General features: G+C 37.0%; 1 long non-coding RNA gene across 1 annotated transcript; it reads left to right on the top strand.

The window, feature by feature from the left end:
- Positions 1-17,298: 17,298 nt before the first annotated feature.
- On the top strand, positions 17,299-17,898 carry LOC145114818 (uncharacterized). Its single transcript, XR_013711242.1, has 3 exons — positions 17,299-17,479; positions 17,565-17,691; positions 17,807-17,898. It is a non-coding gene; the product is annotated as an uncharacterized LOC145114818 (long non-coding RNA).
- Positions 17,899-27,945: the final 10,047 nt, after the last annotated feature.

The raw sequence follows: 27,945 nt of genomic DNA on the forward strand, positions 1-27,945 counted from the left end.
TTCTCTCAACTGCAAAACTATTGCTTCCTGTTTTCTGACTTGATGTTTGTGGAAATCAGTGTGGTCCTGAAATGGCGCTCGATGCATACAGGTGATTGGTTTTGTAAAGGAAGGAGTTTTCTCCTTGAATATAGGACAATATTCTCCTAACAACCAGATAGACCCTAAGTAGAGAATACCCTTCTCGGACATAAAAAACGCTTTGACTTTCACAAACACTCCAACTTAAAAGTTGTAGAGAACTGGTAGCAACAAGAAGCCTTCAGGTTTTAATTTATTGATCTTGGTTGGCTGGAGAAACTGCTAGAATAATGCCGTTAGCTAGGCTGAAAGACAATGTCACAATGCAATTGAAAATAAATATTAATATTATTCTTCAATTCTTTTCAGCATATAATAAGATTTGGGTACATTTGTAAATAAATATATATACCGTTTCAATGTATGACCTCACCATGTTTTCAATATCTTGCACAATGCTATTAGATTGCCCCTCTACATATATCACATAGGTGAAAATAGATTACATTAATCACTAATCAAAGACAGAAGTTAACCAAAATTGAAAATATTATAAATGGTGTAATTGTGTAAACTTTTTGTCAAGCCAGGAAGATCAATGAGGGTAAAGTTCACAACTATAAAAGATCAGAAATTCAGACATAATAGATTGATTAGTAACTTGTTATGTTTTCTAAAATTTGATGTTCATGAAACATCTTTTGTTTATAATTATATCATACCATTTGGAGAATAGATAATGAGATATATAGGAACAGATGAAATCTATTTGGTACAACCTGTCACTCTGTCAGTTTCATCAGCAATCTCCTTCCTCACAGCAGCTAAAAAAGTATATAAAATTGTAACAAGATCATGCAGAGAGAATGAGAATTACAGGAGGATCATAAGCTTTTTAGTCGTAATACCAAAATCAGTGAACGACTTTCGTGGAAGGTGAGCAAACTCTGCCTATTCTTTTCCTTCTTCGATCTTATGAAGTAGTAGAACAAGAGGACGCCGAGTGACAATTCCTGCAAATAGATGTTAATCATACTTTATATCCAACAAATTGAATCAGAAAACTTTGAAGATATAATAATAATTACCAGAACCACAAGGCAAAAAATCCTTGCCAACTACACTCTCCAACACAGATGATTTTCCAGAGCTCTCAAAACAATTTATGGAAAGTGATTAGAGTGAACTGTGAAGTACATTTGCACGAATAAAAACTGCTTACACAAACAGTTTTACACTTTCATCTAAATCAAGAAGTTAAATGTAGTTGTGTCAATAGATATGAACAGCCGTTATCAGGGGTTAGAATTACAGATACAGATCATCCTGTTGAAATATGAAATAAAGATCAAAGACACACAAACACCATAAACTAAAATTGAGAACCTAAATGCTTGCAAGAAGATTAAGTGAATTAAGTCATTGATCGGATGAAAGAACGCTGAAAAGAAAAGAAATTATGATCGGCGATTAATATCTGCATATTTATACCTGACCACCGACGACGACGATTGTAGGCAAGGCGTCCCAGAGAGTAGGAAGAGAGGATTCTTCACCGAAGTCGCCTAGGGCTGTGCATGCCTTCTGTAGTTTGTTGAGGAGATTAATTAGATTCTCCATTGACAATTACGATCAATAAGAGATGACAGATTAATCAAATACGATTAGGTGATTAGGGATTTCAGAAATTGCAGATGGACAGAAAGGCGAGTCTCTTTCTGAATTTGGTTTGTAAGGTGTACCTTTCTTCTTCAGTAGTCTTTTACGTAAGTTGAGATTATACGTTCTCGCATTACTCAACATAACTCCGGCTTCATTCCCTTAACCATTTGAAGCCCATCCGGTTTCCAATACTATAACCTCCATCTTCTCAAATCCAGCTTTTTCCAAAGCAGTGTAAGTGGCATCGATTTGTGCTTCGAACATGTTATCATAATGTAATTTCGTTTTCGCGTCTTCTATTCCTGCGTTATTTTTGAAGATTGCATAATTGATATCGATGTGTTCGAGATCACTGATGTATGTGAGAAATGGATACGTGTTTATGTAGAAATGGAGGGAACGAACTAGCGAACCCACCAGCGGAATGTGGGCTTGAAACCTCAACATCGTCGGCTAGGTGGAGGAGGTCGAGATCAGTGTGGATGTTTTTCACCGACGGTAGCAGGACCTCCCAGAGTTCCTGATCGCCACCGCCTAGAACCTCGTTTCCGACTACAATTCCACAAATACAGGTCCCGGGGACGACGGGTTCAACATTGTTTTTCATCCAATCCATAGCTCGATCGGCTTGTGCTTATATCTCTCAGGAATTTGTTTCCAAGCCCAATAATGATCTTGATTCCCGATCCTTTGAACGCTTTGAGAACTTCATGATCGGCGTCATAGGTTCTTGTTGTGCAAGAAAAGAGGAGCAGTGATGATGTTAGGGTTTTTTTTGGGTATTGATCACAGAGAGAAGAAGGATGGAAATAAGGTAGAGGTTAAAATGGCGGCCTTTCAAACTTTTGGGATTTTCATTTCCCCCAAGCTAAATGCGCCTTTCATTAAATAAAATATAAAACAACATCTCTACACGACACTCATTTTAACATAGGTGCCCTCTGTGTTTTTTATTTTTTTTATTGGACACTAATTTTAGGGCACACAAAAATGCGTGTCCTCTATCCTTCGTTTTTTTTAAAACCGACGTTATTTTTAGTACACACAAAATATAAGTTTCGTAAATCACTGCGTGTCATTGTTTGCATGTCATTAAAAGGCAGTTCTCTAGTAGTGATTTATGCAAAATATTCCGACGACCTGTCATCCGCATAGGTTTTGAAAAACCATTAAAGTAAATACTTTAACATTTCTGCATCGACAAGTCGTCTGCATAGATACCTAGGTCAAACAATGTTGGTCAACAAAAGTTGGTGAACTCCGACGACTTGTGTCATCGACATATATGTTTCGGCATATGGGACAATTCTTCTAGTATATAATTGGAATTTATTGTAGGAAAGATCAAAAAAGTTCTTTTATGTAGGTTTTACACTCTAATTGCTGCCAACTGCATTATTTAAAAATTTAAAAATTCATATAAATACGTGAAAAATATACCAAAATAAATAAAAGTACGTAAAAAAAACTTAAAAGTTCATGTAAATATGTAAAGATATATAAATACACGAAAAATATACCAAAATACATTAAAGTATATAAATATTCTTAAAAAATTCATATAAATACATAAAAACTACATTTATACAATTAAAATATATTAAAACGTAAAAGAAAAAAAAAATTAAAAACAAGTAAAAAGAACTACATAAAAAAACTTTAAAAAGTACATAACTACATAAATATATATTTAAATACATAAATAGTACATATAAATTCATAAAAATACGTTTATATGTAGTACACAAATTTTGAAAACATTTATAAAAAAATCTCACTATTTAGGAAGAGTTAACAATTTGGTCTCGTAACTTGTTGAATATGTTAAAAATGGTTAAAATAATGAAATTAGTTGTTTTTTTTGGGTATTTCTATTAAAAAGATTGGGTTTTAATTGTTAATTTTTCCAAAAAAAAATATTTCTACATATTTGCGTACATATAATCTCAAATGGATCATAATTAAGTTTACACCAAAGATGTCAATCGGCCTTTCTTCAAGTTTCCCCATAAAAGGCAATATGTTTATTAGCTTATTGTCTGTTGAATAGTGACGTAAACTTGTAGGTAAAGAAATAACATACATTCAGTGAGTAATTGATATTGATAATTAAGGATTCAAATGCACATAAATGTTTTAGAAATACATTGAAAACATGAAGACAGAAAGAGAGATTCTTGTGGGAAATATAAAATCTTTATTAATCACATAATCAACATACATAAGTAAGTTACATCAGGAGTAAGTACGTAGTAATAGGTTGAAACCATCGCTCCCCTTCATACAAACGACACACCCTTTCAATGTAACGGCAATGACATCTTTCTACTACGAATGTTAAGAAACTTATGTAACTGCCATAATAACTTCCAACTTGTAACTTCCGTTAGCAAGAACCATTACTCCATTGAGGCAAGCTTACATCTTCAGCGATAAATAGAGGGAACTTGTGTGCATGAAATAAAGAGAAAACTCTACAGAAACATGAGGTCTTGTACAATTCATAATTTTTTTGCCTTTCTCATTTTAACATACCCAATTGCTTCAATAGCATTTTCATGTCCGTTTACTACAAAATGGAATGTTAGCATTATTAGTGCTCTCCGTGAAGATCTTGTTGTTCACATAAAATCAGGAGATGATGATCTGGGAACCATACCATTCCATATGTAGGAAATTACTCCTGGTCTTTTTGTGAAAAGGTTGGTGGTCACACTCTTTTTTACGGTTACTTCTGGTGGGGTTCAAAATTTCAGAGCTTAGATTTGTTTAACAAAGCCATTTCTGACAAATTAATTTTAAAAGCGGATCCTGAACATTGTTACTGGTTTGTAAAACCTGAAGGGTTTTTGTTAAATAATATTCCAAGTGGAGGTGGGCAGTTCATTAAAGGTTGGGACTAAAACAAATATATTTCATCTTTTTCTTATTGTGGCTTGATACAATATATGATAAAAAAAATTTATTGATGACATTAGTATGTGTTTATTTCTTCTGTCAGCACATCTGCAAATGTTTACAAATATGCTTTCTTAGTTACAATTGTGCAAGTTCACAAATACTTTATAACAAATGTTTGAATAGTAAAACAAAATCCTCCGTGTCATTGGTTTGCCACCCGGTCTACCAGGTAAAAATGTTGAACTTAGTGTCATGGGCGGCTGTCCATCTGGCGTGGATGGCAAGTAAACGCTTGAAGCATTGCATGACTTTCCATCCTGCATAAATAAACGAGTTTTGCATATATATTAAAAAATCCATAAAATGATATATACATTTGTAAATAAACGAGTTTTGCATGTATGTGTACAAGTGTGTGATCAAATAAATGAATGTGAGTGATAGGTGGAACATATTGCTCTTTGACATGTGTGGTGGGACTAGTCTACTCGGTTCCATTTCCATTTTCCATGGTTACACCAGATGAGCCAGATGACGAAACTACCCCTTGAAAACTCCCTAATACTTGTGGTTGGGTTGCAACAGGCTTTTGCCCCTCTTCGACTAGTTTTCTAAGCAGATTTGTGACTGTAGGAAGAAACTTCATGGATAAAGACAGAATTCCTGGAAGCTGTAAGCATAAAAAAAGGTATAAGAAACGGAAAATGAATAAATAATAAATAAATAAATTGTGAACTAAGTGGGACAAATTGTGAAGTATGTTGCTATTATATGACTTTATGATTCGATATATTTAGATGGAATGGAACTCACCATGACATTGCTAAATAAATTCACCGGATTTGTCTAGTTGGACCCACAAAGCTTTGAAAAGAAGATAACCCACAAAAATAACAAGCAGCCATAATGGATTCCTGCAAAACAAGACAATGTGTATTGTGAATTTTGGATTTGAGTATTAACAAGTTACTTAGAAAGACAAGAAAACAAACAAACCTTAAAAGTGTCATAAACTCGTTAAATCCTAGGATGAACATAACAGCTATTGCCCATGGAGGTGGTAACATATTGTTATTTCGGTTATTAGCTTCCTGAAGAATTTTAGGTAAGCCACAAACTAAAGCAAATAACAAGAATTAAAATAACTGTTCTTTCATAATATTTTCAAAGAAATTGGGATGTGTCAAAGGGACTGGAATTTAAAGGAGTTGATTTTTTTTTAAATAAAAATAAATTCTCTCACATGTTCGGATAATTCATGAGTAAAAAAAGAAACGCATACAGAGAGGCGATAGGCGTTTTATGCTTACCTGTTTTTCAGCATCTGAGCTGCATTCAATTAATAAGTTAATTGTGCATCTACTTTGGAGTGCATAGCAGCTAGCTCCTCAGGTGTTGCATTGGCCATTTTCTCACCAATCTCTGCCATCTCATCTGGTCTAGTTGACTTCAACTATTCTCCAGCATGCCTCAAGTCCTCAACTTTCATGTATTTCATGCTATCTGTCGCCATTCTTATCAATTCCGGATTCGACATCATCTGCAATCACCATTTTCAATACCACAAAAACAATCACTATTAAGGAGATTAATGGGTATCAACACAATCATATTCTAACATACAAAAATGTGTGTCCAATAGAGTTCAAAAATAAGAATATTGATGTAGAAAACTAAGCCAACCAACATTGCTTAGTGCTTACACAAACAAGTTTATAACCTAAATCTGAAAAGAACGTTACTAACATAAAAATTAATAAATAAGTAAGTTCATACTTTGTAATACAACACTATGTAAAGAAGAAGAATAATACATATAAAAGTAATCATTAATAATTAAACATAAAACTATCAATTTGTCGACATCATTTGGGAACTTGACTTGAGTGATCGATTAGGAATTTAGGATTTAGGGTCAGAGAAAAACTAAATATTTTAAATAAGAAAGTAAGGTAATTGACAACAGAACCAAATATGAAGTATGTAGATTCAATTAAGAAGTCATGATCAAATATAAGTTTCCAATCCCCCATCCGGCCTGTCATCGCCATTATGATATGTTAGATATGTTGCATGGCCCACAACAATTCTTCAAGATTGATCAACACAACGATTATCACCAACTTCACGACCAGAAAAACATGGTGGATCAGTCAACACTAAAGACACAGCATTAACTTTGAATATTATTTACTACAATGGATATCATTCTCTCAACTGCAAAACTAATGCTTCCTGTTTTCTGACTTGATGTTTGTGGAAATCAGTGTGGTCCTGAAATGGCGCTCAATGAATACAGGTGATTGGTTTTGTAAAGGAAGGAGTTTTCTCCTTGAATATAGGACAATATTCTCCTAACAACCCGATAGACCCTAAGTAGAGAATACCCTTCTCGGACATAAAAAATGCTTTGACTTTCACAAACACTCCAACTTAAAAGTTGTAGAGAACTGATGGCAACAAGAAGCCTTCAGGTTTTAATTTATTGATCTTGGTTGGCTGGAGAAACTGCTAGAATAATGCAGTTAGGCTGAAAGACAATGTCACAATGCAATTGAAAATAAATATTAATATTATTCTTCAATTCTTTTCAGCATATAATAAGATTTCGGTACATTTGTAAATAAATGTATATATACCTTTTCAATGTATGACCTCACCATGTTTTCAATATCTTGCACAATGCTATTAGATTGCCCCTCTACATATATCACATAGGTGAAAATAGATTACATAAATCACTAATCAAAGACAGAAGTTAACCAAAATTGCAAAATATTATAAATGGTGTAATTGTGTAAACTTACCAACAACTATTTTTGTCAAGCCTGGAAGATCAATGAGGGTAAAGTTCACAATTATAAAAGATCAGAAATTCAGACATAATAGACGTTGAAGGTCATCACTAGCCCAATAGAGATTAGCCCAATAGAATCATGTTATTGTCTAGAAGAAGTTAGCATGTTCTAGAATGATCTGGAAGATTCTAGAAAATTATGGAATACTATGGAGGAGTCTTGAAGATGCCGGAAGATTCTAGAATACTATAGAACTAGATGGAAGACCCAGGAAGGCTATGGAACATTCTAGAACATTATGGAAGACACAAGAATGTCTATACCACTACTAGAAAATTGTCCTTTAATGACACGCAAACAATGACACACAGTGCTTTACGATACGCATTTTTTGTGTGTCCTAAAAATAACGTCTGTTTTGAAAAAAATGAAGGATAGAGGTCACGCATTTTTGCGTGCCCTAAAATTAGTGTCTAATAAAAAAAAATTAAAAACACGGAGGACACCTATATTAAAATGAGTGTCATGTAGAGTCGTCGCTTTATATTTTATTTAATGAAACACGCGTTTTCTTCTTTCACACAGCTTGGGGAAATGAAAATCCAAAAGTTTGAAAGGCCGCCATTTTATCCTCTACCTTATTTCCATCGTTATTCTCTCTCATCTCACTGATCGACACCCAAAAAACCCTAATATCATCACCACTCCTATTTTCTCGCACAACAAGAATCTAAGACGTTGAGCATGAAGTTCTCAAAGCGTTCAAAGGATCGGGAATTGAGATCATTATCGGGCTAGGAAACGAATTCATGAGAGATATAAGCACAAGCCATGATCGAGCCATGGATTGGGTGAAAAACAACGTCGAACCCTTCGTCCCCGGTACCCATATCCGTGGAATTCCAGTCGAAAACAAGGTTCTAGGCGGCTACGATCAGGAACTCTAGGAGGTCCTGCTACTGGCGGTGAAAAACATCCACACTGCTCTCGACCTCCTCCACCTGGCCAAAGATGCTGAGGTTTCAAGCCTTCATTCCGCCGATATGTTCTCTAGTTCGTTCCCTCCGTCAGCCGGCGCGTTTAAGGAAACCCTAGTTCCCTACATGAAACTTCATCTCGAATTCTTCTCACAGGACTTGTACCTTCATCTCTTCTAACTGTAATTGATTGATGGTTTGATCACTACCTGCAATTTGAAATCAGATCCCATTTTGCAGATGAGATATGTAATTTTAACCGGTAAAATTGAGGGTATTATTGCGTGTTGCACTTAGGGGCTTTAAAGAGTACACAACTTATTAACTGACGAAAATAGCAAGAGTTTTGAAATAAACACTAATGTTTAAGTTATGAATGAGGGTTTAGTGTTGACAAGGTGGTAATTTTAGTATTTGGTGTATTATTATCATAATTTCTGTTTGCCAGGCCTGTCAAAAGATGTCCTCACTACTACAAAAGGCTTTATAGTACTCGCCAATTAGGACCCGATTTCTAGAAAAACCGGGATATATTATTAAAAAACCGGGACCTAAAAGGGAACAACCAATATGACCCGGTACATTCTAACAAACCGGGATATATGCTCACTAAGGGAAACCGGTTCCCAGCATAACAACCAGGACTTTTAGTCGTATAGGTATATGACCTGGTCTCGAGAAAACAACCGGGTTCTATTTGTATTACTAGAGAACACGTTTACTAGGAAGTTAGATGACCCGTTTTCTACAACCGGGTGTTTTGACTTCTTTTAACAAATATAAATGTGGACTAATGACTTCTTTTTTTCAACTATGACTTTATTAAACAACACACAAGAAGGAAGTTGGAACAAAGTAAAATAATGAGCAACAAGAAGAATCAAACAAACAAAAGCAAAACTTACAGAGAACTAAAAAACAATAAGAAAAACACCCCACAAGGGTAAAAAGGTCCAAATAGCAAAGATCTATCCCACCATCAACATAGAGAGCATAGCAGACTAGAACAAAAGCAAACAAATGAATAGAGGGAGAAAACCTCAGTTCACAAGCACTACACCAAAAAATGTCAGGCGGGGGCAAAATGGTCAAGAAACCAATAAAACCCACCAACATCTAGAAAGCAATCAGCAACCAGGAGCACAAATAAAACCAGAGAATATCAAGAAAGTATGCCCGCAACTCCAAAGAACACGGGAGAAACGGATCAAGAAACCACCACACAGATGCAAGACAAAACCAGGGTCAAAATTGTCAAAGGGATGAACTTATCTCAGCAACACAACATTCTGATCCAGGATCCAAAAAAAGAAAGCAACCAATCTAAATCACGATATGTAATTCCACTGAATTACAAACATGTGTACAGTTCTGTCTCGTGTGTAGCTAAGAGGGTAACGTTGGAAAATTTGTTCAATGTCTTCACTCTGCAGGCATGAAACACAGTCGTCAGTAAAAAGTATATCAATATTCTACACTTTATCATATCAGGATATGCCAAAACCAAATACGATTATCATAAAAAAAAATATTGATTTTTTTAATTTAACATAGGAGAAAAAGATATAAGATTATCACCAAATAATATATGAATTTTAAAACTTAACAGATCATGAAACAAAATCTTAACAGATAATGATAAAATCTTTTTAAATAATAATTATCACTGATTGTTGGGATTACTTTAGCTATTTGTTGAATTTATTCGACCATTAACGCATAAAGAAACGCAACCAGAGACAACACGTTAGGGAAAAGGCAACTAAGTGTTTAATCCTCCATTAACATACGCAGGAAATCTAAGTCAAGGAAGATAAAAGTTGCTTGGTATGTACCTCTTAATTTAATTAAGTGCTTACTTTCAATTGATTTACACTTCTTTACACAAGTTTATTGATTTACACAAGTTTAATTAAGTGATAGCAAGTGAAATCTACAACACATATTTCTTTACAAATCGGTATCTGGTTTGCTCTTATTAGATGTGCCCTTTTCTGTAATTCCACTTGTTTTTTTATTAAATCAGTTGCATACAAGCATCATAATATACAATTAACTTTAAAGTGACCTGATTTATGCTACTTTGAGTTGGAATCAAGAACATCAACAAAATAGGGACTAACCTGATGCTATGTTGATGATTTAGATATGGAAATCTCGTCCGCCTCTTATTTTTTTTTCCTTCTTCGAAATTATCTCTCTCTTCTTTGTGAATGAATTGGTGCTTGCTTATATGGGAAAAAATCGTCCTTAATTATATAAGGAGGAATGCAAAAAGGCATATATACAAATATATACAAAGTCAATAGTGTAGATGATCTTGGATTTTTGGCGGGAAATTAATTGATGTAATCCCGCCTTAATGTAAATGGAAAGTAAACTGTAACTGTTTATTGAATATATAATATAAGTATTAGCTATTTTTTTTTTAAGTTTGTTGATGTTAATTTATGACTGTTAATAGTACGTGGTTATTTATTTTGAGTTTGATTATAAGTTACCAAACAAATTTCATTATATATATATATATATATATATATATATATATATATATATATATATATATTTAAATCAATTAAAAAAATAATCCACCTACCATCCATTTCTCTCTATCTCTATTTGCTTTTGTTCTTAAGAAAACACACACACACTCAAGAACATACAACCCTTAGCTGTCACCATCACCACCGTCTGTCACCATCACCACCAATTGCTACCACCGTACACCACCATCTGTCGCCCACCCATCCACCTTATCTCTGTCTCTCTCCCCTCCCCCCCCCCCCCTCTCTCGTTTTCCCTCTTTCCGCCTGTGAGAAAACTCCTATTTCCCCACGCATATCCCTCGTCGGAAACACGTGCTCAGATCGAATCAAGGGGTACTCAAAACCAAATTGAATCACCCACCAAAAATCGTTTCCAGGAGGGTAATGTGCTAAATGAACCGTGTCAACAGAGACGACAACAAAAATTAAACCCAAATCAAATCGCCTATTGGACATGGAGCCTTCGGTGGTGGGAGATCGGTTGTAGGAAAGGATAACAAACTTCGGTGATGATTGTACATCCACCATCTTATCTCCTATGTCTCGCATTAAACAACCACATTCATCACCTCCACAACCTCCATTGCCATATGTTTTAGCCTCACGCACCACCATAAAGAAACACCTCCTCAAGCCTCCTACAAACGGCACCGGTGGGGTTATAGATGGATCTGAGAGAATCTGAGCAGACTGGGAGAGAGGGTGAGGGAGAAGTGACAAAGGAGGTTGGTGGCAGTGGTCTCATAGATCAGTTCGACGGAGGTAGTGTGTGACCACGATTAGATCGGTCCATTTGAGCTGTACTTTTAGGCTCTTGGAAGTGTTTGGAGCCATAAAATTCGGACCTTGATGGTTTAGCCTCAACCATGAAAGTTCTAGATAGAGACTAAGTGAGCTTATAGACTTAAATGGTGTCTTAATCCCCATCCATGCATGCAAAAGCATAAAGTTTATAACTTTATGTGTGACAACCCGAAATCTTTATCTGTAATCAAATTTATCCAATAAAAGTCAAACTTGTTTCCACTATCGTTTTACAGTATTTAGAGTCAGTTTGAGAGTCTCTAAGCCAAGTGCACTCAAGGGTTGAATGTTGGGAAGCGTTATCTTGGAATATGTAGTTTGCAATCGAGCCTAGAACACCTTCAAAGGGAGTTCACGGCCGCAAACTAGGTTCACGTCCGTGAACCCATGCTTGGGCCGTGAACCACCCTCCATATATATGTGTGGTTCACCCATTTCTCTTCTCATTTCTTCAAGCTCCAGCCGTGAACATCCCCATTCCCTCTCAACTATCTTTGATCGTGAATACTCTTAAAAGCCTCAAAACGTAAGTATTTCATCCTTTACTTGTTCATGCTTAGAAACCCATTGATTCTAGCCTTGATTCATCACTTTTTCATCACCAACTTCATGGTCTTCAAGAGTTCACGACCGTGAACCCTTCATATGGGTCGTGAACCCTTCATATGGGTCGTGAACCCTTCATAATGGGCCGAAAACCCTTCAATCATTCATGAGTTCTTGGGTCGTGAACACACTTTGGGCCGTAAACCCTTCATGTGTTCATGGGCCGTGAACACATCATGGGCCGTGAACCCATGTTGGTTTGGCCGTGAACACTTTCTTGTCGCTCTTTCTAGGTTCTAACACTTCATTGTAAGTGTTTCCTACATCATAAGGGTGTTTCCTATACTTGTTGGTGGTTTTAGACACTAATTGTAGGCCCGTACATGTTAATCTGTGCTTAATAGGACCGTACTGTGCTCGGGACTCCACTTAGTACACCAAGCATCTTATCGTTGTCATTCATCCAAGTTACTCGCAGTCAAGTGAGTTCATACCCCTATGCTTTTACTATTTTTAAGGTTTTTAGGGGGGAATACAAGCCAAACACAAATGATTTTGTGAACTTATACAAACGAATTTCAAAACTTATGCAATTGATACGAAAACATACTTATGAACTCACCAGCTTTGTGATGATACTCTTTCAAAACTGCTTGTATTCTCAGGAAATCAGTAGCCAGGTACCTCCCGCAGTTTTTAAGAAGACGGAGCGTATAGAGTCGCGTCTTTTACATTTGTTATACTTTTGATGTATATGATTTCGAATCAAACAGATGTAACTACTTTTATACTTATTCAATGTAATGGTTGTGTTTACTATGATTACTATGATGCAATTGTTGTGATACTACATATGACGTCATCCACCCCCGAACGTTTCCGCCGTTCCGGTTTAGGGGTGTGACATTATGGCTTAGGACGTTTTTAGGGGCTTGGATCTATGTTTTGGACATTATACCTAATGACTTAAGTTACAAGAAACTTCTTAGGTTGGATGGCCAGTGCGCTGGGCGTACTCCTTGGTACGTGCAGCGTACTGGGTCAACCACCCATATCTAGTCAAGGCCAGTGTCTGACGGTCGTACATGCTGAGTACATCACGCGTACGCATGCAGTGAACCAAGCAGTGGTTTTTGGGCTATAGGATATTGGGCCTGGAATTGTTGGGCCTCAGGCCCACCTGTGGGCTGAGGCTTTTCGGTCTAGGCTTAGGATTTACGGTGTTGGGCCTTAAAGATTAATTCTTTGGGCTTAGGCATTTTATCTTGGAAATTGGGCCGTAGGAGGAAGAGGCCCAATAGGGCAAGGATTAGGGAACCTTGCCTTATGATATGGATTTGGGGTTGGACCTTGGGGCCAGATTTAGATCTAATGGCTAATTAGGAATTTTGTTGGGCTATAGGGAGAAGAGTCCCGAGTCATCCGCAGAATACGATTTGACATTCACAGTTGAGGTGAGTCTCCCTTCGTGAAAGTTACGGGTCGAAGGCACCAAGGCCGGCACTTTATTTATGACATAGTATGATGGTTGTCTGTGTGATAATTATCACTTTTCACGTTTTGCTTAATGATCATCTGATTTATGTATGTTACTATGTGGTAGTGGTAGGGGTGAAATGGACCCCGTAACTAGTTAAAATAAACCGGAGGGTAGGTCGGGCACCCAGATATGCCTGACAGGGTAGGTCGGGCACCCAGATATGCCTGACAGGGTAGATCAAGCACACAAATATGCTCGGCAGGGTAGGTCAGGCACCCAGATATGCCTGACAGTATGTTTGTGTTGTATGTGGTATGGTAGGGGAACTCACTAAGGTTATTGCTTACAGTTTCAGTTTACGTTTCAGGTACTTCTTGCTCAAAGGGAAAGGGGTCGGCATGATCGCATCGCATCACACCATGATTATTCCGCATTAGAGATTTTGGGACTTATACTCTGATATGTCTTTTCTATGTTATGCTTTGAATATTGATGTGTCTACCTTGTGACTGAATTGGTTTTAGAAATGATTGATGTTATGAAATATGGTTTTCATACATTTTTAAATGAAATTTTGGGGGTCATATTTTGGGATGTTACATTTTACAGTTGGTGGTGGGTGATGGTAGTGGTGGTGGTGGTGGTAGTGTTGTTAGTGGTGGTAGTGGTGGCGGCGACGTTGGTGGCGATGATGGTGGTGACGACGTTGGTAATAGTGGTGGTGGCGGTGATGGCGATGGCAACGTTGGTAGTGGTGGCAAGTGATGCAGGAGGTGGTTCCGACGTCATTGGTAGTTGTGGTGGTGGGTCATGGTAGTGGTAGTGGTGGCAGTGACAGTGGTGGTAGTGTTGGGTGTTGGCGGCGGAGATGGCGGTGGTGGTGGTTGGTGATGGTAGTGGTAGTGGAATCATTTTCCCTCGAATTTCATTCCTTTCTTGCCAACCAAACGCACCCTTATTATTTTCAACGTCTATTTTATACAAAAAAAAGTCCAAAATTGAAATTTGATTTCGCTTACAGCTAATCAAGTTGAATTTCATATTTATTTTATATTAGGAATGAACATTTGGATCCATACCCTATACCGTACCAACATCACATCAGACCAAGATTTTTACTCAATGGACCGTTCCTGGTTCGTCGTTCTCAATCGACCGGTTCCCGATCTAGTTCGAGACATGTACGTATAAAAAATGGGTTTTCAAAAAAAAAAATATTACATGTTTTTTTGTCAAATCAGTACATTATATTTATAATGATATATATTAGAAGTTTAATAAGCAAAAGGTGTCAATTAAAACTTATATACAAATACAAAGGACAAGCTTGGAAATTTTAAGTTAATTAAGGTAATGAAATATATATACCTACAAAAAAAAATCAGTTGTTTACTTTTTAGATTTGCCTGACATAATTCTTGGTAAAAATTTTGAATATCCCGCCATGGAAATTGTATAACCCGCCAAAAATTTTGAGTAAAATCAAAACCCCAAACACGTTATTACTCCTTATGCTTTTGGGTAAAATCAAAACCCCAAACATGTTTTTCTTCTTCACCGCAGCAACCAACCGGCAATTTGACTAGCTACCACACCGTTTCATCAGATTGTGCCTTAACAGACGATTCCTCATCGACCTGACTACGATTCTTGTGCCTAAAACCCTTATCTTTTCCTCGTTTTTCCCTGTCGCCTACCTCATATCAGGTCGCCAAATCATTTCTAGGGCAGCATTACTCGTATATGTGACTCTACATCTCTATTGGTCCGGCTACATCTCTATTGGTCCGGCCACTGCTAAGCATCTTCTACTCTTGAGATTTGTAAGTTTTATATGTTGATATTTGATTTCTGAAAATTTTACTAGAGAGGTTTCATTGAGGTTATGTAAATTCATGGAACTATATATGCATGAATCATGTACTAATGTTAATTTAAATGAGAATACCTGAGAACAAGAAACTCAAAACAAGAAACTTGAAGGATTTTTTTTAGAAATTTATGGATGTATGTATGTATAGATTCATGAAAATACTTCAATTAATTGCTTTTATCTGCTGTTTTTTTGACAGTTCTGCAAAAAAAAAAAAAAAAAATAACAATGATGGGATCTAAGATGTTTCATTTTTTAAACTCAAAACCATTCCTCATCATTATGAGGATACATGCCTTTTGTATCAATCAAACGACCAAGTAAGCATTGTGATATCATCTTCTAGGAATAACAGTAAAGTGCTCGTGGTGGTTGAGCCTCTATTCAGTCATAACCACCTGGTACAGTTAACTGAAACCACCTGGTACAGTTAATTGAAGTGATCCTAAAATCTTATAAAAAATTGACTATTTTGCCCCTGTTGTTCTGTGGCTGTTTTATCTCTTCACAAATGTTATACTGCTGTATTGAGACTCTTCACAAATGCCCCTCCCCCCTGCTTTTTTGACTAGCGTATTACATATATCATGTACACTTGATTGTTTTTTTTTAGTTTCACTACTTGCCGGCCCCTTAGGTTTGTGTCTGTATTCATATATGTAACTTAAAAATCATACAACTATGTAACTAACTTATAAGAAAACAAAAATCAATCTTATATTATGATTTGAATTTTGATAAGAAGACCAATTTATTAGGAAAGTAGATAAAGAATTTGATTACTAAAGAGAAATCGGATAATTACAAAAACACCAAAACTAACTCCAATAAATTTAGGATTCCAACAGATTTGAAAACCAAAATTTCAATAAAAAACCCACAAATATTTAATTATTATCTAAACCTTTGAGAAACACAAACTGTAGACTAAAAATCTTAAATCTGCCGGAAAGTTGAGGACACCTTTGAGAAAACACAAGCCCTCGACTGTCCAGGCAACGATCTGAATTCATTTTGCTGTTAATACTTACTTTTTTTTAAATGTTAATTTTTATATATAGCCAATGTAAGTATTTGTTGATTGTTAATTAATTTTATTATTTAATAGTTGTTATTAAGTATATGACAGTCAAGTTAATTGATTTTGCCAAAATGTATTTATAACTTCTTATTGTGTTTGATTGTTTGTTAATTATTAAAAAGTCATGTTACATAGAGGACATCAAAATGAAGAAACAATAAACTATTACCGGTTCCAAAAAAGAAAACATTTTTTTTATGTATTAGAGTAGCCACAGATGAATGTTTATATACTTTGATTTTATATTTTATTCGGCCCCTCCGGTCAAAACGTTTGTGTTCCGCCCCTGGATGTTAGGACAAATTTAAAGTTATTTGTTTTTTTGTTTATTTATACTAAAATTTGAAAACATTACTAGTATGCATTGGGTTCTCTTGGTGATTTGCCCTTCAAATCATATTGTATACATTTTGGATTCTCTGATGAAGCCTATGAAAAATCCTGTTGACAACTACTACCTGCTTAAACTTCTGGAAAAGTAAGAAATTTTTTAATATGGCATGAAAATAACATTCTTTCTATAAGTTTGAATACAACTCTGCTACTTGTATATTTTTAGGGCTTTTGAGAGTTATGAAGAGAACACATCAACTCCAATTGTATGGAAGCTCACTGAGGTAATTTATCTTATTACTTATCTACTAGTTAGATGTAGTTTCATTTATGATTTATGTTTACCTTCTATCACAATTTTAGTACAACCAAGCCAGTGGAACGTGAGCGTGGGCATTATGTAATGAATTGAATCTTTAATTTTGTGTTGAACAGACAACATGGATTTCCGAGTAGAGTAAGTACTTAAAAAAAATATTTTCTTCTAAAGCAAGAAACAAATTGTTTCGTTATTTAGTAGTTTTAATTTTATTTTCATATAGTTTGGTACCCTTTGGAATGACAAAACTGCATTTGAGGAAAAGGTGTTGGTTACAAATGTTGCTACACGGGCCAGAGAATTTTTGAAAATTTTTATGAATGATGTGGTTGTCTAAAAGTGCATATAAGGTTAGTTGTTAATCTTTATAACATCCTACTTTTAGTTTAATGATTGTTTGCTAAATTCAACTCTTTTAAAATGCTAGACAAAAAACTAATTATTTGTTGTGTTTTGTTTTTTCAGTGAGGATGAAGGATACCTGTTGTGTTTTGCTTTTAAGCAAGGTTGGAGGATAGCTGCAACACTTGATTATTGGACAATACCTCTGCATGGGAAAACAATTTTATTTTTGAATTTATTTATGTAAGTTTTATGTACTATGAAATGACCAAATCAAGGAGTTTTTAGCAGCACTTAAGCATGTTTTTATCGATGACTATAATGATTGGTTATTTAGCATGTTTATATTAATATAATTTGTTCATCAATGCATAATTTTTGTTTTGTTTTGAATGTGTGCTTTGGATGCAAGTATCAGTTTGTGCTTTTTATATGGTTATTTGAATAAAGTTGTCACCAATTCAATTCTTATAACCATGCTTTCTGGTAGTGTGATTATAGTTGGTTTTTGCAAGGCTGAAAAACACCCGGTTATTTGAATGGAACCGGGCCATATTTAATCTTTATATGACCCGGTTTGGGGATTGGAACCGGGCTCTTTTAACCATATATGACCCGGTTTCGTATCGTTGGACGGCACCCTAATCTTCATATATAATCAAATATTGGGCGTTATGCTCCTCTTATATCTCCCGGTTTTAAAACCGGGTTCTATTCGTTTTTTCACATAGGTCTCGCTGGCTTTAGGGCCCGGTTAAAAACCGGGTTATTTAATTGAAATAACCGGGTCCTATAAGCTTTTTTGTACCTGAACTGTACAGGTTGTTTTCATCTCTTCATCTTCTGATTTATATGGGTTCTTTGAAAATTGAATAAGAACCTATATGGGTATGTATTTGCTTCTCAACTTATGCTACATCTTTTCTAGCCCACTTGTCTAACTGTATTATTAATCTATTTTTACTTTTTATTGTGAGTGAAGTTCTGAAAGGAATCTTTGTTGGTATTTCAGGGTCCTACAAACAAGCTCAGTACATGTGAGACATGCCATGGGGATTTTCATTGTTGCCCTGGTCATTTTGGCTACCTGCCACTTGTGCTGCCAGTTTATAATGTTGGATATATGTCTTAGGTTCTGGACATTTTGAAGTGCATATGCAAGGTATTGTAGCTGCAGTTTATGTTTGCTTTTCCCCTTCCCCTTCTCTTTCCTATTTATATGGTTTTTCCTTTTCAGTTTTGTTCCCGCATACTGTTGGTGGAGACAGAACGTGTAAACTTCTTAAAGAGGATCAGAAATCCAAATTTGGACCATTTGAGGGAGAAAGGAATTTATAAGCGAGTAGTTAAAAGGTGCACTGTTATAGCAAGTAGTAAGAAGGTGGTGACATGCTCTAGATGTCATTATGTAAATGGTTTTACATGTACCCTATTTCTATATCTTATTATCTTTTAAGTTTCTGTGTCTTGTTTACCTCACATAATAATTTAATAACCTTTGCCCAGTGTTGTTCTTGTTTGTCTCTTATTCATGAACACAAAGACAAATTTCTACAAAACCATCAATTTTAACACCAAACTTACCATAATTCGTTTATTTAGAAAATACATGTAAGCTAATGCTCATTTATAATACATTACAGGTACATTGAAAAAGGCTGTGGGAGCAGTAGGAGTCATACATGATCGAAGCAAAGTTCAAAATACTACCTCAAATGAGTTCAATGATGCTATTTACCTGAAGGGGTCGAATACACCTGCCAAATTGTCACCTTCTGTAGACCCTGACAAAGCTCTTAAGCTTTTTAAGAAGTTGTTGGATGAGGTACATTTTTCTATCTTCTGTGGATCTAGTTGACTTCTATTTCCTCTATCATTGCTAATTATTTCTGTTTTCGAGAGAAATTGCAACATAAATTGTAGTTATTTACAATTGTTGATGATTACTTATATTTTATTGTGTTACAGGATTGTGAATTGCTTTATCTTGCTGAATAAGAACCTATGTGGGTATCTATGAAGGTATTGGTGATACTGGAAATGCATATTTATTATTGATCTTTACAGTGGCTTTTATAGCCAATAATATATACATGGAAAGGAGCTAATTGAGGAGCTATTACAGGAAAGCATTAATACTAATATGACAGCCTATGTACATTTAGATGCAGCTAAGACTATACATGTATAAGCTTTATTTTGTGATCTTGGAGATATTCGTAATACGCCCCCGCAAGATGGAGGATCCATCGGAGACTCCAATCTTGGAACGAAGAGATAGAAAGACCGTGCGTCCCAAAGGCTTGGTGAGAGCATCAGCAAGCTGATCGGAGGAGTTGATATGTAGAACACGTAACGAGCCATCTTGTACCCGTTCACGCACAAAATGGTAGTCTAAGGCAACATGCTTATCCGGGAGTGATATACTGGATTGGCGCATACATACGTGGAACCAGTGTTGTCACAAAGCAAGGTAGGTGGTGCAGTGGATTTTAGACCAAGATCGTGTAACAGATGTTGAACCCATGTGACTTCAGCAGCAGCATTAGCTAATGCCTTGTACTCAGCCTCGGTTGACGAACGGGAGACCGATTTTTGACGTGCGGAACGCCAAGAGATGATGTTGGATCCAAGATATATAATATATGCTGTCGTAGATCGACCACCATTAGTTACACCGCCCCAATCAGAATCTGAGAAGGCTTTAAGATCGAGATTAGATCCTTTGTTTAGAAATAGACCATGATGAATGGTACCTTTAAGGTAGCGAAGGACTCTTTTTAACGCTTGCCAATGGGTCTGTGTGGGTGAATGCATAAATTGAGAGAGACGATTGACCGCAAAGGATATGTCAGGTCTAGTAAACGCAAGGTATTGTAGGGAGCCCACAAGTTTCCGGTAAGGTGTTGGATCAACGGTTGGGGAGCCATCGACGGGTGTGAGAACAATTGATGAGTTTAAGGGAGTAGCGACATCTTTTGCACCATCCATATGAAATTGAGTTAGGAGGTCTTGGATATGCCGATGTTGAGAGAGGAAGAGGCCATTTGGAGTTGAAATGACTTCAATACCTAAGAAGTGGTGAAGAGGTCCAAGGTCTTTGATGGAGAATCGAGTGGCAAGAGTTTTAGTGAAGTGAGTGAGAAAGGAGGGATTGTTTCCGGTTAGGACAATGTCGTCCACATAGACCATGAAATAACATGTTATTCCATTGTGATTGTAGATGAAAAGGGAAGTATCGGCCATTGATTTGCGAAAACCAGAATTAAGCAGAAATTGGGTAAGTTCCATGTACCATGCTCGTGGGGCTTGTTTAAGCCCATAGAGAGATTTCCGTAGCTTGCAGATATGATTTGGAAATTGAGGGTGCACAAAGCCAGGCGGTTGAGTCATGAAGACATGTTCATGGAGAGTGCCATGTAGGAAGGCATTATTGACATCCAGTTGTCGTAGTTGCCAGTTCTGGGAGAGAGCAATTGAGAGGATGGTACGAATGGTGACATGTTTAGTGTTTAGTAACAGGACTGAAGGTTTCAAAGTAGTCTTTTCCAAATTGTTGGAGAAATCCCTTTGCAACAAGCCGGGCTTTGTATTTTTGAATGGAACCCTCTGGGTTTCGTTTGACACGGAAGACCCATTTACAACCGATTGGTTGTTGAGTGTTGGGAGGAACAAGCTCCCAAGTTCCGTTTTGCATGAGTGCATTGAATTCGTGATCCATGGCTGCACGCCACCTAGGGTCTTTCATGGCTTGGTTGGGAATGGTGGGTTCAATAGTTGGAGGAAGAGGGTGAAGAGTGGTAGTGTTGATAAAGTTAGAGTTGAAGTATTTTGTGTTGGGTTTGTGGCTTCTTTTTGTAGGTGGTGGTGAAGGTGAGGAAACTGGGGATATGTTTGGTGTGAGTGGAGGCGATTCAGATGTTGTTGTAGGAGAGGGAGTGGATGGGGAAGGAGCAGATGGGTGGCGTGGCCGGCGAGAGTAGGTAAGTATGGGTAGAGGTGAATTAGGGAAGGGAGAATTAGGTGAGATGTGATTTGGGGAGGGGGTAGAGTGTTGGTCAGTAGGAGGTGTGGTGATGATAGGTGGTGATTGAGGGTGATTTGTAGGAGAGAGTGATGGATCTGTGATGGAGGATGTTTGTGGTTGAGGTAGGATAGGAATAGTCGTTGGGGTAGAGGATGAGGTGGTTGAGACTGGAGAGGGAATTGTTGAACCTGGATGGAATTCGTGAGCTGTGGGCAAGGTGTAGGAGTGTGAATGCTCATGAAATGGGAAGCTGTCTTCGATGAATTGCACATGACGAGAGTGATAGAGGCGGTTGGTGGTAAGGTCGAGACATTTGTATGCAGATTTAGAAGTGGAGTAGCTAATAAATAGACATGGTGAGGAGCGAGGTTGAAGTTTGGAGGTGGTATATGGTTTGAGCCATGGGTAACAGAGGAAGCCAAATGCCTTTAGTTTGGAGTAGGATGGAGTTTGATTGAAGAGAAGCTGATAGGGACTTTTGTTTGCAAGGGTAGGTGTAGGTAGACGATTTATGAGGTAGACTGCGGTTTGAAAAGCATGGGACCAGTATTCCAGTGGAAGTTTAGCATAGTGGAGCAGGGACAAACCCGTTTCAACTACGTGTCGATGACGCCTTTTGGCTATCCCGTTCTGTTCAGGCGTATATGGTGGGGTTGTGTAATGGGATATTCCATGAGATTGTAAGAAAGGGAGTAAGCCAATGTACTCTCCTCCATTTTCTGTGAAAAGGGATACAATCTGTTGATTGAAGAATTTTTCAACTAAGATTTTGAATTGAGGGAATAATTTAGCAACATCAGACTTGTGTTGCATTGGGTAAAGCTAGACATATTTGGAATAGAAGTCAACAAATATGACATAATAAGTGAAGTGATCAATGGATTGTTTAACTGGACCCCATACACCTTAGTAAATTAGCTGTAAAGGTTTGGTGGCAACAAAAGAATTTGGCCCAAAGGGCAATTTATGACTTTTATTAACCGCACAGGAAGAACAATGAACATTGGAGTTCAACATTATTTTAGAATTAAGACCTAGGCTGGCAGCAATGGTTTTGAAGACTTTGATGGATGGATGGCCTAGCTTGTGATGCCAATCAAGCGACTTTTTGGTAGTGATGAAGTTTAGTTGATGTAAGGATGAGATGGTGGTGTGATAGACATCATCAATGTTCTCCCCCCGTAGTAGACACGCCCCCGTGCGAAGATCCTTCACAATAAAATGAGAGGAGAAAAATTCAACAGAAACCATGTTATTTTTACATAGTTTAGCAACAGAAATAAGGTTTCTTTTTAAGTTTGGAACACACAAAATATCAGGTAAAGAGAGAGGTGTAAATGGTGTTTTTATGTGTGTTGAGCCAATGTGTGAAATTGGTAGTGATGTACCGTTTCCTAGTTGAATTTCATCAGGTCCCCCGTATTCAGAGACAGAGTGAAGATTTGAGGGGTCAAAAGTGACATGGTTGGAGGCTTCTGTGTCAAACAGCCAGGTAGATTGCGATGTGGTGGGGCCTGTGGTGGTCACGTTTGCAACAGGGAGTGGTGTTGGGTTGACAGTGATTGAGATGTTGTTTTCACGAAGGAACCTGGATAGCTTGCGGCATTCTTTTGTTGGATGACCTGGGATATTGCAATAGTGGCAGTAAGTGGAGCTGCGGTTTGGGTTTTGGCGATTGTTGTTGGATTGAGAGTTAGCCCATGGAGGACAATTTGGGCCTCGTTGCTGGGTATTGAGATTAGGTTTTTGGGTACGTTGAGGTGGGCCATATGTATATTGGCGACTTGGTTGTCGAGAAGTGTAGTTGGCGGTGATCAGGGAGGATGTCGGACTTTGTGATGTTTCGCTGAGTCCTCTTTCAAAATCGATTAGCTTCTCAAACAATTCAGAGTAGGAGAGAGCGGTTTCTCTTACTTTGATGGCTGCGACAATATTGGCATATTCATCGCCTAATTGGGACAAGATATGCACCATGAGATCTTCTTCAGAAATTGGGTTTTGGGCTAGGGCTAGGTCATCAGCAATAAACCGCATATCTTGAAGAAAATCAGTGATTGATCGATTTCCTTTGGGGTTCTTCACCAATTTAGATTTTAAGGAAATAATTTGTGACCTTGAGGCGCTAGCATAGCTTGAATTTAGTCTTACCCAGGGTTCTCTAGCAGTGCTGGCAGAAGAGATGAGTGGTTGAATTGATTTAGAGCAACTTCCAAGGAGTGCACTGATGAGGATTTGATCTTGTCGAAACCAAGGTAAGTATTCTGGGTTTGTCTTCTTTCCATCTTTGTCTTCAATTTGTTTCTTTGGTGGTTCTTGACTGCCATCTATAAATGTTTCGAGTTGTAGTCCGATGAGGGTAGATTCGACTTGTTTGCGCCAAACAAGAAAATTGACAGAAGTGAGTTTGATAGGAAAGTGGGTGGCGGCAGTCAATTGAATAATTGCAGCCATTGTTGATTTATGAGTGATTTTAAGGGTTTAGAAGAAGGAACGAGAGTTGCTCAGGGGAGCTTTGGTAGGCTCTGATACCATATGAAGGTATTGGTGATACTGGAAATGCATATTTATTATTGATCTTTACAGTGGCTTTTATAGCCAATAATACATACATGGAAAGGAGCTAATTGAGGAGCTATTACAAGAAAGCATTAATACTAATATGACAGCCTATGTACATTTAGATGACAGCTAAGACTATACATGTATAAGCTTTATTTTGTGATCTTGGAGATATTCGTAATAGTATCCATTGACATGTGTTATGTGCACTATATTTAGGACAAGAGGGCATTTTAGTCATTTCCTTCTCTTTTCTTAGGGTGACAGTATCCTAGCAGATTCAAGCACAGAGCAGCTGGAGTTTTTTATGTTGATGTTGGTGGGATTGTTTTATGTTGATGATGCAAGTAGTCTTTCAAGTGCCTTTGAGTCATTTACAAAACTTGAAAACATTAAAAATGAAGAAATAAAGTTTACATGTGACAACTGTAAGGAAAACGTGTCTATTGACAAACAACGTATGCTTTCCATTTAAAAAGATTAAGAAATTATGGCTCTAATGTGGAGAAAATAGATACACATGTTTAATTTCCTACTGAGTTGGACTTGCAGCTAGGGGTGTTAAAAAAGCCGATACCTGAGTTGGACTTGCAGCAATGCTCATTCATGGTAAGTTTTTGGTGTTCTGTATCTCTCTTTTATCTCACTTTGTTATTTTAGTTTCGTCCAAACTCATATGAGTTTCTTACAAATTGATTACCAATGTTATAATTTTTTTAGAATTTGTTAATAGCTTAACTTGTATGATTTTCTTTAAAAAATTTAAAATCCAGCCTTGAACTTTTTAAATGTTGCAATGTAATTCATAGAGACATGGCTTTGGTTTTAAAATTGACAGTTAGCTCTTCAACTTTTGCTTTCTAAATTGATATATACCATTTTAGTTTGTAAATTAGTGAATGTTGGAAAGAACTTGTGAAATTAGGCTTTGTAAAGATTTTTGTTAATTAAATAATAACCTATATGTGCTACTAGTGCTTCAAGTAGATTAATTTAAAATCAATGATGTTGATCACTAATAGTTATTTAAAGCGCTCAAGTTAAGTTATCTTTATCTTTATGTGTAAGTTAATTTATACTACAAAAGTGAATTTAATGATCTAAATGTGTGATTTCAATACCATTTGAATATAGTTTTCTTTTTTGGTTTCAAATAGTAGGGATAAGTTAAGTAAGATGCATCTTGGAGTACCTTGCTGAAATGGTTTGATTTTTTCTTAGCTCTGTTCAGGTATCTATCTAAATAATCGTGCCTACCCAAAATGATAAAAATGGTATGCGACATTAATCCAATTTTATAATAACAAACTCATTATTATCATAATTTCTCATTTCTCGTTTTGTTTAAATCTACAGCCAAAACCCCATTTGGTGAAAGGAATACATGAATCCTTGTTGCACTACCTTAAAACGAATGTAAATGCAGCAACAATAATCAATCTTGAGCCAAATAAAATACTTGAACTCAGAGCAGCATCCAAAAACTTGAACCAATTTGAACATCAAAATGGTAGAGACGCCCCTGATAAAAAATTCGAACATTATTGCTGGGTAACCCTTTCATCATGATGTCAATAAAAACCCACCAAACTCCAGGGAAAAAATAATGAGCAGCAGAATTCCAAAAAAACCATTTGGCAAGAAAAACATCAGGCTTCGAATAGACCCATGTAGTTTCAATAAAACCATTACAACTTCCAGAATACCAAAATTGCCCTTTCATCATAAAATCACAGTCCCAAACCCATAACATTCTCTTGACCTTCGAATGAATTATTCCCCATCATCTTCGAACCCAGTATAGCCCAAAATTGAAGATAAAGACTGAAATTAAACTCCAACTAAATATATAAAGACCAAATTGTCCCCAGGAACAAAAAAACCACCTTCGATTAAGAATGAATCCAAAGTTTCTGAGAAAGCCTCAAAGAAAGCAAAGTGTATAGTAGTCTCACAAAGTGTAAGTTCTTCTTAAGTGTCTTAATAAAAGTCTTGTTGTTTCCCACACAAAGAGTCGTGTTCAACAATCTGGTATCAGAGCAAGGTTTCTTGATAGTGAGAACGAGTGATTCTCGTTGTATCGTGAGTAGTTTGTGACTCTGCAAGTTTAGTGTCGAAACTAGCTTGTTTGGTATTACCGAGGTACTGCCAACACGATGGGTGATATCCAAGTCGTCGGAGGAATCAAGAAACTCATAAACAACAACTACAAAATGTGGGAAACATGTATGAAGTCCTACTTACAAGGACAAGATCTATGGGAGGTCGTTGGTGGAAGCGAAACTACGCCACCAGAGGAAGACGTTAATGGTGCTTTGCGCAAATGGAAAATCAAAGCAGGCAAAGCAATGTTTGCCTTGAAGACCACAATCGAAGAAGAGATGTTGGAGCATATTCGGGACGAGAACATCCCGAAAGAAGCTTGGGACACTTTTGTGACGCTTTTCTCAAAGAAGAATGATACGAGACTACAACTTTTGGAGAACGAGCTATTATCAATCTCACAACATGACATGACGATTGCTCAATATATCCATGGACTGAGGCTGGAATATAGAAGCTTTGTTACTGCTGTACAAGGATGGCCTGTTCAACCATCACTTGTAGAGTTAGAAAATTTGTTGGCCAGCCAAGAAGCTATGGCTAAGCAAATGGGAGGCATCACGCTTAAGAGTGAAGAGGAAGCACTCTACACAAGTAAAAGTCGGAGGAATTTCAAGCCACCTTCTAATGAAGGATACAAAAATGCTGAAAAAGGGAAGAGTCAGCAAGGAACCTCACAACCATGGAGATCTCAAAAGACCGACAATAAGAGTTCTCGGGGGAGGAGGTTCGAAGGCAACTGCAACAATTGTGGAAAGTGGGGATACATGTCCAAGGATTGTTGGTCAAAGAAAATGTCTATAGAAAGCAATGTAGAAATTTCCAAAAAGGAAGTAGAGGATGAATGGGATGTTGAGGCACTATTTGCTATAGAAGATAATAAGACTAAAAGAGGAAGGCTAATGTACGTGGATGCCAGGGTAAATGGAGGATACACCAAGGCATTGGTAGATACAGGTGCATCTCATAATTTCCTTGCTGAAGATGAAGCTAGGAAGCGGGCATCTAATACACCAAAAATCCAGGCCGGTTGAAAGTCGTCAACTCTTTACCCAAGCCTATCCTTGGTGTTGCATAAGGAGTACCTCTTAAGATAGCAGAATGGGAAGGCACCATAGACTTGACAGTGGTGCATATGGATGACTATCGCATGGTATTGGGAATGGATTTCCTAGACAACGTACGACCCTGGTCATTTGAGAGAGATGATACCATGCGTATCACTAAGGGTTCAATAATTCACATTGTACCCTTAAATAGAAATAGGATTGGTTCTCGAATCCTACCAACTATGCAACTCGAAAAAGGTCTCAAGAAGAGTGAGATAAAGTTTATGACAACCTTGAAGGAGGAGGTTGTTCCCTAGAAGATGGATGTTCTAAAGGAGAATAAGAACATGACGTCACCGGAGTTGCATAAAAAGTCGCATCTTAGACGAAAAGTGGAACATGTGATGGAGAAACTAGATAAGGCGAATAAGAAGAAAAACACATTGATTTGTAAGAGAAAAGAATTTTCCAAGGCTTGCAAAAAGGACAACCCACATGCTTATAAGTTTGCCAAATGGAGGAAT

This window comes from Lactuca virosa, chromosome 5 (assembly GCF_052849685.1).
Source record: "Lactuca virosa cultivar CGN04683 chromosome 5, Lactuca_virosa_CGN04683_v6, whole genome shotgun sequence".
NCBI classification, from domain to species: Eukaryota; Viridiplantae; Streptophyta; class Magnoliopsida; order Asterales; family Asteraceae; genus Lactuca; species Lactuca virosa.